The following is a 15,293-nucleotide window of genomic DNA, read 5'->3' as shown; positions in this document are numbered from 1 at the left end:
TTTGCATTTTGTTCCTGTTCACAGCTGCTGTTTCGTTACTGTGTCTGGAAAGCTCTTGTGAGCGGAAATTGCCACTCTGGTGTTATGAGTTAATGCTAGAGTCTTAAAGTAATTTCTGGATGGTGTTTTGATAGGGTTTTCTGCTGACCATGAAAGTGCCCTTTCTGTCTTCATGCTATCTAGTAAGCGGACCTCGATTTTGCTAAACCTATTTTCATACTACGTTTGTCATTTCATCTTAAATCACCGCCAATATATGTGGGGGCCTCTGTCTGCCTTTTGGGAAAATTTCTCTAGAGGTGAGCCAGGACTGTCTTTTCCTCTGCTAGGATTAGGTAGTTCTCCGGCTGGCGCTGGGCATCTAGGGATAAAAAAACGTAGGCATGCTACCCGGCCACTTCTAGTTGTGCGGCAGGTTTAGTTCATGGTCAGTATAGTTTCCATCTTCCAAGAGCTAGTTCTCATATATGCTGGGCTATGTTCTCTCGCCATTGAGAATCATGACAGTCCCCTTTACATGGTAGCTGATTGTCATATCGATTGCGGGACGGGGTTTTCACATTGTAGCTGGTAAAGAAGATTTCAGTCGGCAGTCCCGGTTCTTGTATAGAGCCCCAACCCCGCTTCGGGTGGAAGGCTAGTACAGTCCCCTGCTTGACCGAGTTCCTCCTATTGTGTTCAGTCTTTGGTCTCTGTACTCTCGGTGGGTCATTTGGTTCTGTCTCTTTTTGGTTTTGCCATTGTCGAATTAAGCATTGCTTATACTGTTCCCAGGTGAGCGCAGCAATGCTGAGGCCCTCCTGCCTGGCCCCATCTGGCCCAATCCGTGGGGTGTCCCACTGGAAGGTCACCCCCTCTGAGCTCACATCCAGCGGTTTCCCCATAGTTGTTGGTAGCGGAGGCACCAGCTTCTCCATGGTGCCTGGGGTTAGTATTACTAGCTCAGCGGTGAAAACTCGGTTATTGTCAGGCTGGGGAGCGGTCACGGGAGCCGGGTCGGTCGGGAGAGCGGGATCGGTCGGGGGAGCAGGGGCGCTTTCCATACCTGCGTCTGATGTGATTCCACCGATGTCGATCTGTTCCGTTGACAAGGACACTGGAATCGGCTGCAGTCCGGACCGCGGTTCTTCCAGGGCGGTCTCCTGACACAGCTCCGACCTCCATTGCTTCGCATCGGCTGGCTCCACATTCATGATAGGCTGGCTCGGCTCCGCCGCCTGTGGCTCCAAGAGGTCCGGGTCCTCCAGCTGCGGCGGGTCCGGGTCCGTCTCCGGTAGTCGAGGACAGGCCAGGATCACTTCGCCGTCGCTCTGGGACTCGCTGGTCTCCATCCCTGCTCCGGGATCTTCGGTGGCACATGCACATTGCCCCTCCATTTTCTGAGGGTGTAGCTTCTTCTTCCTCCTGTTCCCGCCATTGCAATCCAGGGGGCGGTTCTCCTCTGCTCCTTGGCAGGTCGTCATCTCGCAGCAGTAGTCGGAGGGGGCGGTCGCCACTTTTGGCGCCGCTTGGATAGTCTCCTCCCATGGCACGCCCTTCTTCTTCTGCGCTCTCCGTGGCGCTGCAATGGCGTCGGTTTTGGCGGGAACTTTTGGCGGTGATGGCAATGCACAGTCTTTGCAATAAATCACAGTTTAAGCACAGTTCAATCACAGTTCTAAGGCACACATGACCTGATTCTTCAGGCTTAAGTAGATCCTGTTCGTCACGCCAAGTTTGAAGCGCCCCCAGACGCAGGGCCGCGGGGTACTCGGTACCGGGCTTCTCTGTCTCAGTTCTGGGGTTGTCACGGTGGCTAGACCCGGTCCGTGACCCTGCTAAGGGGCGTCCAATGAAAGTTGTAAGTGGTGGTGCGTGGTGCAGGTCGCGATGAATAACGAGGACACAGGGTTGCAGTCTCTTTACCTCTTTACTGAAGGCTTCAAGGTCCTCAATCCAGAGTACGGTTAACAGGGCTGTCTGAGACCGGCCGGTCCGATGGCACCTCCAGAGTTCCCTTTGCAGGTGGAAATCTGTGCCTACCTTCTAGCGCCTGTGTGTTGTAGTACTTCCCTGCTGAGCACCACGGGATAGTCCTCACAACTGTTGTGTCTGTTTCTGATGTTCTTTCCCACAACTTATGTCTGTTCTGATGTTCTTCTCCGTCCCCCAGATGATATGGATAGGATGAACCCGTATGATGGGTAGGCCTGGAGTTCTTCCGGGACCCTAGTGACGCCCCTCTCCCACAGTTGCCCCCTATGTCTGCTTAGGTGATTTAGGTGAGACAGCCAACCTATAATTAACTGTCCTGCCGTTGGTTTGAAGTAATGCTTGGAGCCCAATACTTCCTCGGCGTTCCGGCCACCGGCTACGCGCCTCAATAGGATGTTGCCTCGATCTTACAGCACGACTCCTATTGGTGTTATCTCCTTTTTGCTTTGATCTCGTTTCTCACTCTCCACAATAAACCTTGCTTCTTGTCCTTTCTTGAGATACCGCCGCGATGTAGTGCAGGCGCGGTTCCTTAACATTCTTAACTGTTCGCTAGGCCTCTGTCAGGATCCCACCCCTGACAGGGACCCCCCTGAATCTTCCCCTGCAACACCCTCTGCCACAGGATGTTGCCTGGTTCCAACCCAGTCAGCTTCTCTCTAAAGGCCCCGTCACACACAGCGACGCTGCAGCGATACAGACAACGATGCCGATCGCTGCAGCGTCGCTGTTTTGTCGCTGCGTGATCGCTGGGGAGCTCTCACACAGACCGCTCTCCAGCGACCAACTATGCCGAGGTCCCCGGGTAACCAGGGTAAACATCGGGTTGCTAAGCGCAGGGCCGCGCTTAGTAACCCGATGTTTACCCTGGTTACCAGTGTAAAATGTAAAAAAACAAACACTACATACTCACCTTCGCGTCCCCCGGCGTCCGCTTCCTGCACTGACTGAGCGCCGGCCCTAACAGCAGAGTGGTGACGTCACCGCTGTGCTGTGGTTTCACTTTACGGCCGGCAGTCAGTCAGTGCGGGAAGCAGACGGCGGGGGACGCGAATGTGAGTATGTACGGTTTGGTTTTTTTTAACATTTACGATGGTAACCAGGGTAAACGTCGGGTTACTAAGCGCGGCCCTGCGCTTAGTAACCCGATGTTTACCCTGGTTACCAGTGAAGACATCGCTGAATCCGTGTCACACACACACCGATTCAGCGATGTCAGCGGGACCTCAACGACCAAAAAAAGGTCCATGCCATTCCGACACGACCAGCAATCTCACAGCAGGGGCCAGGTCGCTGGTACGTGTAAAACATAGCGAGATCGCTACTGAGGTCGCTGTTGCGTCACAAAACTTGTGACTCAGCAGCGATCTCGCTAGCGATCTCGCTATGTGAGACGGGGCCTTAACTTTCTATCTAACCCCCAGTTTTACCAGATTGTGAGGAGTGGCCTAATACATAGCACCCTTAGCTCCCCCTGGAGGCCAGACTATGAAGTGTATTGGTGTCTGTGATACCTGGTCAGGTGAACTCCTTCAGTGCCATCAGACGTACCATCACTCCCCTTAGCGGCGGAGCATCAGTACTGCAACAACCAGGACTCTGGGGCACTGCATATACTGCAGAGGAGGAGCTAACTTTTTTGTGTTAACTTAGTGTCAGTCTCCTAGTGGCAGCAACAGCATACACCCTGGTCTGTGTCCCCCAGTGAGGCGAAGGAGAAATGTTTTCATTTTTTCATAACTTGCATATCAGTAACCTGTCTATTCATTCTGTGATTTCCATAACTCCCAGTTCCTTCTTGGTTTTGCAATTTTATTGTGAGTGTAAAATTGTAGAAAATATGGTTAACATTTTCTGCCGAAAATGTATGTAGTTCATAAATGTACAAACATGAGCAAAATGTATACATTAATAAATCCTGTTGTATAATGAGTTGCACTTCCGCAAATACAATCTAGTGTTGTGATGGAGTTTATAGCTGTCATGTTGTGGTTTATTAGCTTCATTCCTTTTATATTTTGTAGTCCTTGTAAATAACCACTTTGGTGTGCTTAGTGTATTTACTAAAGCATAAAGAAACCTTCAGCAAGCACAATGAGAGTCACTAAAATGAATGAGATTCTCTTGTGCACTTAGTACACGAATAAATCACAACATAAAAATGTATAACAGGTAAGTAAAGAAACTAGAGAGAATGAGAAAAGCCTTACTGCTGTAAATAGGACTGACCTACCTCTAATAAATATCAGTGATATCTTAAAATATCCATACATGCAATAATTCCAAACAGTCCAGAAAAAAAGACAAAGAAAGGCTGGGTTTATAGTTTATATTATGCATTTTAGACACTTTTTGCACTTTTAACACAAAACTCAAAAACCTTATAGTAGTTTTTTTGTTGTGGCCAGGAGTTCAATTGTGTACCTCCTCCAATGATACTGTCCAAATCTATAGGACCATTCAGGAAACTCCTACATATATACAACACAAGAGAGCGGAGTAATAGAATCCCAAAACTCATATTAGTAAAATAGTATAAATTTTATTTAGACCAATAATAACAAATTATATCACAATAAGAAACAGGCACATAGCCAAAGAATAAGGTGTAGAGGAAGCTAATGATATGTCTGGGGAATGAGAGGAAACAATCAAGGGTTAACACCCTGGGTTTTGCTGGAGAGATATTTGCTAATCACATTAAGGGCTTGTGAAAAAATGCCACAGTCCCAAATAACTCAGTAAGGTGTCCATGACACTATAAAGTCAAATATCACAGTGCAATAAGTATAGGCACAAACGCTGACAACAATCAAACAGCTTACCCATATAGGTGGATGGTTCCCTCAGATTCCACAGGCGGCCCCCTGACGCACGTTTCGCGGTCTGCTTTTTCAAAAGGGGTATGTCTATTGGTCACTCGTATGAGTTTAAATGGGGAAAAGACCGGAAGTGTATTTAGCATGTCGGCGCGTGCGCACTTAAGACCCAGCTCCTATCTCCATAGCAGCCGTCATTGCCGTGAGCGCATAGAGCGGAAGTCCGCCTATTGACGTCACATTGTATGCGCCCACAGCTACGTCAGATAGCCCACAGGAGAAAGGAGGTAGGGATCCGAAATGCGCATGCGCACAGCCGGTGGCCATCTTACCGAAGACCATACTAATCGCCATATTGCTGGGGAAACTTTTAAAGGACGAAATTAAAGTGAAACCACTATGTGAGTATAGGATAAATTGCAGTGCAAAGCTTAAGATATATATATCGCACCATTACTGGTGCACTAATAACAATAAAAAAGTCCCCGGCACGTATATTTGATCGGCGGTCCTGACAACATGACCACAGAGCACATACTACTGCTAGATTTCATATAGAGACAACATAGTGCTCCACTATAATACCTAATCACCGAAAGCAGAAAAAATACAAAAAATACAATAATGTACAAAATGTGCAATTAAATATATATTTATATAAAAGTGCAAAGTGCATAATACATAAGACTTTTCTTATGACAGAAATACATGTCATATAACGCAAATAATAACACACTATTGTGAAAAGTCCATTTCATCCATAGAAGATATGTAGGATGTCGATCCCTGCAATCCGGCGGTTGAAGATAAGACCAAAGGCCCGGTATTATAACCCCATGTGATGAGAATAACTAAAGCAAAGAACAACAAACATTAAAAACAGATTAAAAACAGAGAGGGAGGAAATATACAGGGGAGAGGAAGAGAAATCCTAACAAATCAGAGGTGAAAACACCTGTCAGCGCTATAGTCGCAAAAGAACCCCCGGTGGACAAGGAAGCGGCGGAACATAGTAGGGAACCCCTATTTACAAACCATCACAAAAAAGGAACAAAACTTAATTGTTCATTCAGTCCTTTGGGGGACATAGTATCAAGGGTGACAATCCACCTGCACTCACGTTGTGCAAGTAGTTGTTATAGATTGCCACTCCTGATGCTCCCATGGATTTTATCAATCCCTCTTACTTTTAAACCGCTAGGATCGGATCCGTGATGTGTATAGAAATGCCTTGGTATAGTCTTGAGTGTAGACACATCCAAGACCTCCCTTGCGGCCACTATATCCCGAACGTGTTCGCGCGTCCTAACCTTCAATTCCCTAGAAGTGAGACCGACATAAATGAGGGAGCAGGGACAAGTGGCATAGTATACTACATAAGTTTAAATTTTTCTGTGTTGTTCACAGCGTCAAACTCTAAACAAATGGATTTCCGTACCCGGGACCAAACATGGCTTTCAAGAGCCATTAAGAGGTGTTAAAAGAGGATTCTGGTGGTATTTTAACAACAGATGGAGGAGATTCAATGGAGAGGATTAGTCGTTTAAAGTCGCTACTATACAGGAGTATCAATCCATACTCAGGAGAAGAGACAGAGCCCGGCCTATAAAAAGGACGTGCCTGATAATGTCTCATTTAAAGGCAGAAAATAGAATTAGACTTACCGGTAATTCGGCTTCTAGGAACCTTCCACGACAGCAAAGGAGGATGTCTCCATTCCCTAATGGGGGACAGGAGGCACAAGAGGTTAAAAGGCCCCTCCTACCTCCTGTTCGCCAGTGACTTATAACGGATACCATAGCACTAGCTACCTTAATGGACCCAGGAATTAACCAAGAAAAAGGAGGGAGGGAATTAGTGCTGTCATGGAAGGTTCCTAGAAACCCGAATTACCGGTAAATCTAATTCTATTTTCTCTAGTCACCTTCCACAACAGCATAGGAGGAGTACCAACCAATTCTGCACTGGGTGGGGGGGACAATAGCCTGGACAACTTTCCGGCCAAGATTAGATCCCTATTGGACAATAAGTCCAATCTGTAGTGTTTGGTGAAGGTATGAGATAAAGACCATGTTGCGGCCAGGAAGATCTGCTCGATGGAAGCGCCTGCTCTTTCTGCCCATGAAGCTAAAGTAGATCTTGTAGAGTGGGCTTTGACCCCAATCGGAGGTGTCATCTTCTGGGCTAGATATGATTCATGTATAGCCCTCTTGATCCAATTGGAGATGGGACTTTTTCCTATTTTCTTCCCCTTATTCTGACCTGGGATATGGATGAACAAATTCTGATCAACTGTCAAAGAGCTAGCTTGCTCAAGGTAGTGTAGAATAGTCCTCTTAACATTATTATTATTATTATTAATTTTTTATAGCGCCATTTATTCCATGGCGCTTTTCATGTGAAATACGGGGCAAATATAGACAAATACATTAGACATGAGCAAAAAAAACAAGGCACACGGGTACATAAGGAGGGAGGACCCTGCCCGCGAGGGCTCACAATCTGCAGGGGATGGGTGATGATACACTAGGAGAGGGCAGAGCTGGTTGTGCGGCGGTTCAGTAGGTTCAGGATCACTGCAGGCTGTAGGCTTGTCGGAAGAGGTGAGTCTTCAGGTTCTTTTTGAAAGTTTCTATGGTAGGCGAGAGTCTGATGTGCTGGGGTAGAGAGTTCCAGAGTATGGGGGAAGCACGGGAGAAGTCTTGGATGCGGTTGTGGGAAGAAGAGATGAGAGGGGAGTAGAGAAGGAGGTCTTGAGAGGATCGGAGGTTGCGTGTTGGTAGGTACCGGTTGATCATGTCACAGATGTATGGAGGAGATAGGTTGTGGATGGCTTTGTAGGTCAACATCAAGAGTATTGAACACTTCTTCTTTTGAAGTTGTTGCATTCTGGCAGAAGGAAGGGAGGATAATGTCCTGAGATCGGTGAAAACTGGACACCACCTTCGGAAGAAAAGATGGGTCAAGATGAAGAATTATAGAGTCATCCGTAATTCTTAAATAGGGTTCTCTAATCGATAAGGCTTGCAGCTCTCCCACACGTCTTGCTGTGTTTATCGCTACAAGGAAGGCGGCTTTGTATGAAAGGAGTTGAGGAGTACAGGAAGACAAGGGCTCAAACGGCATTTGTGTGAGTCCCTTGAGGACTAGATTTAAATCCCATGAAGGCACAGTGGGTTGTTTCTTGGCAAGTGATCTGACAGCTGATACCATGAATCTTCTGATCCAATGGTGGTTGGCCATGTCCTGGTCAAAAACAGCACTGAGAGCAGAAACCTAAACCTTCAGCATGCTGGGTCTAAGGCCTTACTCTAACTCCCGCTGAAGAAAGTCCAATATTTGTGAAATATTTGGATGAAGTGGATCTGGACTAATGGGTAGGCAGAAAGAAGAACATTTTTTCCAGACTTTATTATATATTGCATTAGTAACTGGCTTCCTGGATCTTTGCAAAGTAGCAATTACAGCATCCGACAGCCCCTTAGCACTTAGGACCTGGGCCTCCGTAACCAGGCAGCTAGGTTCAACTTTTGAGGGTTTTGATTTTGAAGGGGCCCCTGAAGAAGAAGATCGGCTTCTACTGGCATGCAGACTGGTCTGTCTATTTGTAGCTCGATGATGAGGTTGAACCAGCTTCTTTTTGCCATACTGGAGCTACTAGAATGGTCGGGACCCGATCCTCTCGACTCTGCCAAAGGGTTTTCGCCAGTATTGGGATTGGCAGGAAAGTGTAGGCTAATCAGAAATTCCACTGCTGGACCAGGGCATCCATTCCTCTGGAGTTGTTCCTGGGATTCAGGGAAAAGAAAGCCTGGACCTGTGTGTTTTGGTCTGAGGCAAACAAATCGATTTCTGGTAGGGCACATCTGTCCACCAGCATTTTGAAGACTCTTCTGTTCAGGCTCCATTCCCCCGGTTGAATGTCTTGGCGACTCAGGAAATCCGCCTGTAGATTGGAAGACCCCTTTAAATGGACGGCTGTCAGGGGGAGAAGGTGCTTTTCGGCCCAACAGAATATTAGGTTTGAGATGCCTCTTAGGCTGTTGAATTTTGAGCTCCCCTGATGCCTGAGGTGAGCAACTGCAGTTGTGTTGTCCGAATAAACTTTAATATGATTGCCTGATATTAGGTCGCCTGAAGCCAGGAGGGCTTCCTCCACTGTCTTCAGTTCCCTGAAGTTGGTGGACCTGGCGCTCATCTGATTCCAGTGTCCCTGGAAAGGAGTATGTGATATCATGGCCACCAGCCTCGTTTGCTGGCATCGGTTTTGATCGTCACCAGGGGGGATTGTGACCAGCTCACGCCCCTGCGGATATTCTTGGGATTCAACCACCATTCCAGGGATGCCTTTACCCGCCCTGGAGTGTGCACTCTTTTGTTCAGAGAGCCCGGATTTCCATCCCAGTTTCTGAGGATGTGGGCTTGAAGGGTTCTGGAGTGGGCCTGTGCCCAGGACACTGATTGAATGCAGGCTGTCATGGAGCCTAGAACCGACATGGCTTTCCGAAGAGTCGGAGATCTCTCTTCTCTGGAATCTGTAATTTTCCTCGTTATAGCCTGGCGATGATCTTCTGGGAGAAAAGACTTCTGTGTCAGAGTCTAATAGAACTCCCAGAAACTTCCTTGATTTGGAAGGTTGGCATTGGGACTTCTTCAGATTTGGGAGCCATCCTAGGGTTCTGAGAATATCGAGAGTCGTTGAAACATGATTGCTGAGAGTCTGAGCCAAGGGGGCTATTATTAACAGATCATCCAAGTAAGGTACAATACAGATTCCCTGTCTCTGGATATATGACACCGCCTCTGCCATTATCCTGGAGAAGACTCTCGGCGCGGGAGAAATGCCGAAAGGGAGCACGTTGAATTGGAAGTGCTTTACCTGCTATTTCTATTGTATTGTAAACCTGAGATATTTTTGTGCCGAGGGTGAATCCACACATGGAAGTTTGCATTTTTTAGGTCGATGGTTGTCATGAAAAAATGCGGACCTATCAGGGGAATAGCGGACTTCACTGATTCCATTTTGAATCTGCGATATAGAATGTGATGATTGAGGAGATTTATTATGACTCATGCCTCCCCCAATGGTTTCTTTACCAGGAAGAGACGAGAGTAATGACCTGAACCCCATTCCTCGGTGGGTGCTGGGGAGATTGTGTTTGATTTTAAGAGATCTGCAAAGCCTGCCATCATCATTGTATATGCTCCCTAGTATGTTGGGGAGGTGACTCTCAGATTCCGAGGGGGGGAGATATGAACTCTATAAGGAGGCCCTCTCGGATGACATTGAGGACGCACTGACAATTGGCAATTGACCGCCAATGGTGGAAGAAAATTGTAAGCCTCCCCTCCTCCGGAATGGAGTCACTGCTGCTGTTGGGGAACGAGGATATTTTTTCCCTTACCCTTGGCATAGCTCCATCTCCCAGTTTTCCCCTTACCTCTCGTCTGGGAGGTATAAGATTGGGAGGCAAGAAAAAAACGCTTCCTGTTTTTGCTCAGGGAGGGGCTTTTTACTATCCGTGGCCTTCTCCAGAATTTCGTCCAGAGCGGGACCAAAAACATAATCGCCTTTAAAGGGAATTGAGCATGGCTTAATTTTTAAGGTGACATCACCGCTCCACATCTTGAGCCAGAGGGCTCTCCGGGCAGAATTAGATTGGACTAAGGATCTAGCAGCAATCCTAATTGACTCCATGGAAGCGTCAGCTTTAAAGACACTAGCTTTTTGGAGAATGGACAGAGAGTCCAGTAATTCCCCTCTCGAGGTACCCTGGGAAATATGCTTCTCCAGCTCATCCATCCATTGGAAGAGAGCTCTGGCAACACAGGTGGAGGCAATGTTGGATCTTAACCCCGAGGTGGATGCTTCCCATGATTTCCTCAACAAGCTTTCTATTTTCCTGTCCAACGGATCTTTCAGCTGTGAGGAATCCTCAAAGGGGAGCAAAGTTTTTTCGCTACTCTCGCCACCTGTATATCCTCTTTAGGTACATCCCATGTAGGAGAACCCTCTTCTAAGGGAAACCTATGTTTCAGTTCTGAGGGGGTAGTTAGACGTTTCTCTGGGATCTCCCACTCCTGAGATATTAGATCCAGGATGTTTCTATGTACCGGGAAACCCATCCGTCTCTCTGACTTCAATCCTCCAAACATTTCGTCTTGTATAGACTGAGGAACTGATTCCTCCTGTAACCCGGTTGTGTTACGTATAGCGCTTACTAGCTCTTCTATATAATCAGAAGAGAAAAAATATTTTCTCGCCTCCGTAGACTTAGATGATGAAGATTCTCCCCACTTCTCTGAAGAGGAAGAATAAGAGTGTTCAGACTCAGAGCCAGAGTCCTCAATTAGAATTTTCCTTTTTTTAGAAGGAGATTGACCCGGCAGCGGAGGTGGCAGGGCAGGAGAATTGAAGGTGGCTAGAGAGGACTGGACCTCATGTTTAACCAGGGCACGGATTTCTTCAAGGAGAGAGTGCTGTTTGGCTCTGACAACTTTATCCGTGCACCCCTGACAAAGTTTCTTCTCCCATAGAGAGGGAAGCTTCAAACTGCAGATGGCACATTTGGGAGCTTTTTGGCTGGGGCTTTCTGGGCAGACTTGTCTCCCTGCAAAAGAGGGAAAGTGGTGTAAGAAGGGACCCCCTCCACTAGCCCTTGCCTCGGACCCACCCCGCAACGGACTTACAGGAGCTGGGGCAGCACTGGGCTCTGTAGATACAGGGCAGGAAGCACCATCCATACTGACAGGGATCAGTCTTACCTGGAGGGGTCTTCAGGCAGGTTTATATAGTAATAAACCCTGCCCCCAGCACAGACGAAAAATATTCCTCTCCTCCTTCCCTGGTCCGAAAGCAGGCCTCCACGAGGAATGGTGTGCGGTCCGTAGCTCGCAGAAGGCTGAACCCGGAAGTGTGTGCGCTCCAGCAAGTGGAACGCAAGGACCCGAAATGACATGCGCACTGCGACCACGTCACTTCCGGGATGCCGAACACCGCTCTGAGAAGGAGGAAAAAAGCCAGTGAGCTCATGGAAGCCACCAGCCCGGGATCACTGGCCTGCTTTACCCCCAACGGAGTCGCAGGTGGGCCAGAAAAGGTCCCAATGCTGTCGTGGAAGGTGACTAGAGAAAAAGCAACTATGTGAAGTGATCACAACGCCAACCCCCAATGGTGGTTCTCATTTGTGAGGAAAATGTGCTGCGTTAGGTCTCCTTCTCACATTTGTGTTTCCAATACATGTGGTATCCATATTATTTATGGATAGCACAAGTGATGAGCGAATATACTTGTTGCTCCGATGGTCTCCGAGTATTTGTGAGTGCTCAGAGATTTAGTTTTTGTCGACACAGCTGCATGATTTGCAGCTGCTGGACAGCCTGAATACATGTGGGGGTTGCCTATTTGTTATGGAATCCTCACATGTATTCAGCCTGTCTAGCAGCCATAAATCATGCAGCTGCGTCAACAAAGCCTAAATCTCCGAGCAGTCACAAATACTCGGAGACCACCTGAGCGTGCTCGGGTAAACCTGAGCAACGAGTATACTCGCTCATCACTAGATAGCACATGTACCCATTATAACCTGTGGTGACATGTTCATTTGTTTCCGGTAGCATGGATGACAAGTGCCAATACATATCTATGGCTCTTTGAAAAACACATACAGCACACAGAGGGCATCAGTGTACATTACGTGTGCTGTCTGTGTTTAACATTGGTGTGATTATAGGAGAAGCTTTGTCATTTCTTTATCCATACTGGAAAAACACTGATGACACATTGATGGCAAAAATTGACACATGGATGACAAAATGATGTAAAACATTGACACCGGTACCATTTTTTCACGAACGTGTTTTATACAGACTTGTGAAGGAGGCCTAAGTGCCCTGATGAAGCCTCTGCCCCTGATGACGATGTGTTTGAGAATTCCAAGTGCATACTGTGCTACTCATCCAAATTGGCATCGAAAGTGAGTAAAAAAAAAAAAGACATAGAGCAAAAAAAATGATGCACACTCTGTATACTTGGGTGGTGCAGGCTGAACTTGGAGATAGAAACAAAACAGTAGCCAGAGTAGGAAACAACCACATTCAAGAGTTGATTATAATTGCAAAAAAGTGTCAATATTTATTGCATGTACATAAAATATATCATCACAATGTATCAAGAAGAGTAGAGGTAAAGTTACGTTTTGACCCTTACCGGGTCTTTGTCAAACCTCACTGTAAGACAAATATACCTAAAATTAATTTGCTGTACATATATACATAGTGCAATAAAGTACCAGCCATGATGTAATATTAAAATAAATACCCTTACAAAATATGGTTTATAACAAAGCCAAATGGTTCTAACACAAAAAAACATGCTAAAGTATACTAAGGGTTAATAAGGGTTACCCTGGGGATAGGAAATAATGAAGCAGAGTTCCGGAGAAAAATGACAATCCATAGTACGTGGTGTCCAGAAGGTAACTATTAAGTAAGGTGAGCAATATGAACATGCTGGAGAATGGAGGATAATTAAAAAAAAACAAGGAACAAAATACAAAAAAGTAGTAGGGGTATTTGTACTGACCTGCTGTGGAGCATGAAAAATGTAGAAATAAGGGGGGTAAAGGAAGAAACCCCTCTGGTGCTGTAAGGAAAAAAAATACGGAGTCAGGTGGTGAGGTAAAAACCACTGGGGATTAAAGATCCTGTGTGCTGCAGCAAGGAATGTTACCCACTACTAACTTGGTCCGTGTGGCAAGAGGAATTACAGCGTGGCTAGCCCAGTCTGCAGTGGTGCGCTAGTCATTGGTGGCAGTGGCCCTTATAAATCATGCGTGGGGACAGTACAAATACCCCTACTACTTTTTTGTATTTTGTTCCTTGTTTTTTTTTATTATCCTCCATTCTCCAGCATGTTCATATCACCTTACTTAATAGTTACTTTCTGGACATCACGTACTATGGATTGTCATTTTTTTCTCCGGACCTCTGCTTCATTATCTTCTATCCCCAGGGTAACCCTTACTTTAGGATGTTTTTTGTTAGAACCATTTGGCTTTGTTATAAACCATATTTTGTAAGGGTATTTATTTTAATATCACATCATGTTTGGTACTTTACTGCACTATGTATATATGTACAGCAAATTAATTTTATGTACAGTACAGACCAAAAGTTTGGACACACCTTCTCATTTAAAGATTTTTCTGTATTTTCATGACTATGAAAATTGTACATTCACACTGAAGGCATCAAAACTATGAATTAACACATGTGGAATTATATACTTAACAAAAAAGTGTGAAACAACTGAAATTATGTCTTATATTCTAGGTTCTTCAAAGTAGCCACCTTCTGCTTTGATGACTGCTATGCACACTCTTGGCATTCTCTTGATGAGCTTCAAGAGGTAGTCACCGGGAATGGTCTTCCAACAATCTTGGAGGAGTTCCCAGAGATGCTTAGCACTTGTTGGCCCTTTTGCCTTCACTCTGCGGTCCAGCTCACCCCAAACCATTTCGATTGGGTTCAGGTCTTGTGACTGTGGAGGCTGTTATGACCCCAATGGCAGAGGGTCTCAGGAATAAATACCAAGTCTGCAAACACAAAAAACCAGCTCATAGGGCAGTGGTAACTGGGCTGACCATATATCTAATCCTAGCACCACAAATAGAAGTAGACGGGGAACGTGCCTACGTTGGTTCTAGACGTCTCGCGCCAGCCGGAGAACTAACTAACCCTAGAAGGGAAAAGAAAGACCTTTCTTGCCTCCAGATAAAAGACCCCAAAAGTTGGATACAAGCCCCCAACAAATAATAACGGTGAGGTAAGAGGAAAAGACAAACATAAGAATGAGCTAGGTATTTAGCAAAGAGAGGCCCACTAGCTAATAGCAGAATATAGTAAGATGACTTATATGGTCAGCAAAAACCCTATTAAAATATCCACGCTGGATATTCAAGAACCCCCGAACCGTCTAACGGCCGGGGGGAGAACACCAGCCCCCTAGAGCTTCCAGCAAGGTCAGAAATCACATTTAGTACAAGCTGGACAAAAATAGTAGCAAACCAAGTAACTCAAAAAACAAAGAAGCAAGACTTAGCTTAATTTTGCAAGAGCCAGGACCAGCAGACAGGAGCAACAGAAGGATCTGATTACAACGATGCCAGGCACTGGACTAAGGATCCAGGAAGTTAATATAGCGACACCCCTGGACTAACGACCCAGGTGAGTGCCAAACAGAAAAAAGACAATCCCAGAGTCATACCACTAGTGACCACAAGAGGGAGCCAAAAAGTCTAATTCACAACAGTACCCCCCCCTTAAGGAGGGGTCACCGAACCCTCACCAAGACCACCAGGGCGATCAGGATGAGCAGCGTGAAAGGCACGAACTAAATCGGCCGCATGCACATCAGAGGCAACCACCCACGAATTATCTTCCTGACCATAGCCCTTCCACTTGACCAGATACTGAAGCCTCCGCCTGGAGAGACGAGAA

Source organism: Ranitomeya variabilis, chromosome 1, assembly GCF_051348905.1.
Source record: "Ranitomeya variabilis isolate aRanVar5 chromosome 1, aRanVar5.hap1, whole genome shotgun sequence".
Taxonomy (NCBI): domain Eukaryota; kingdom Metazoa; phylum Chordata; class Amphibia; order Anura; family Dendrobatidae; genus Ranitomeya; species Ranitomeya variabilis.
The sequence above is the reverse complement of the archived record's forward strand: the minus strand, read 5'-3'. Positions refer to the sequence as shown.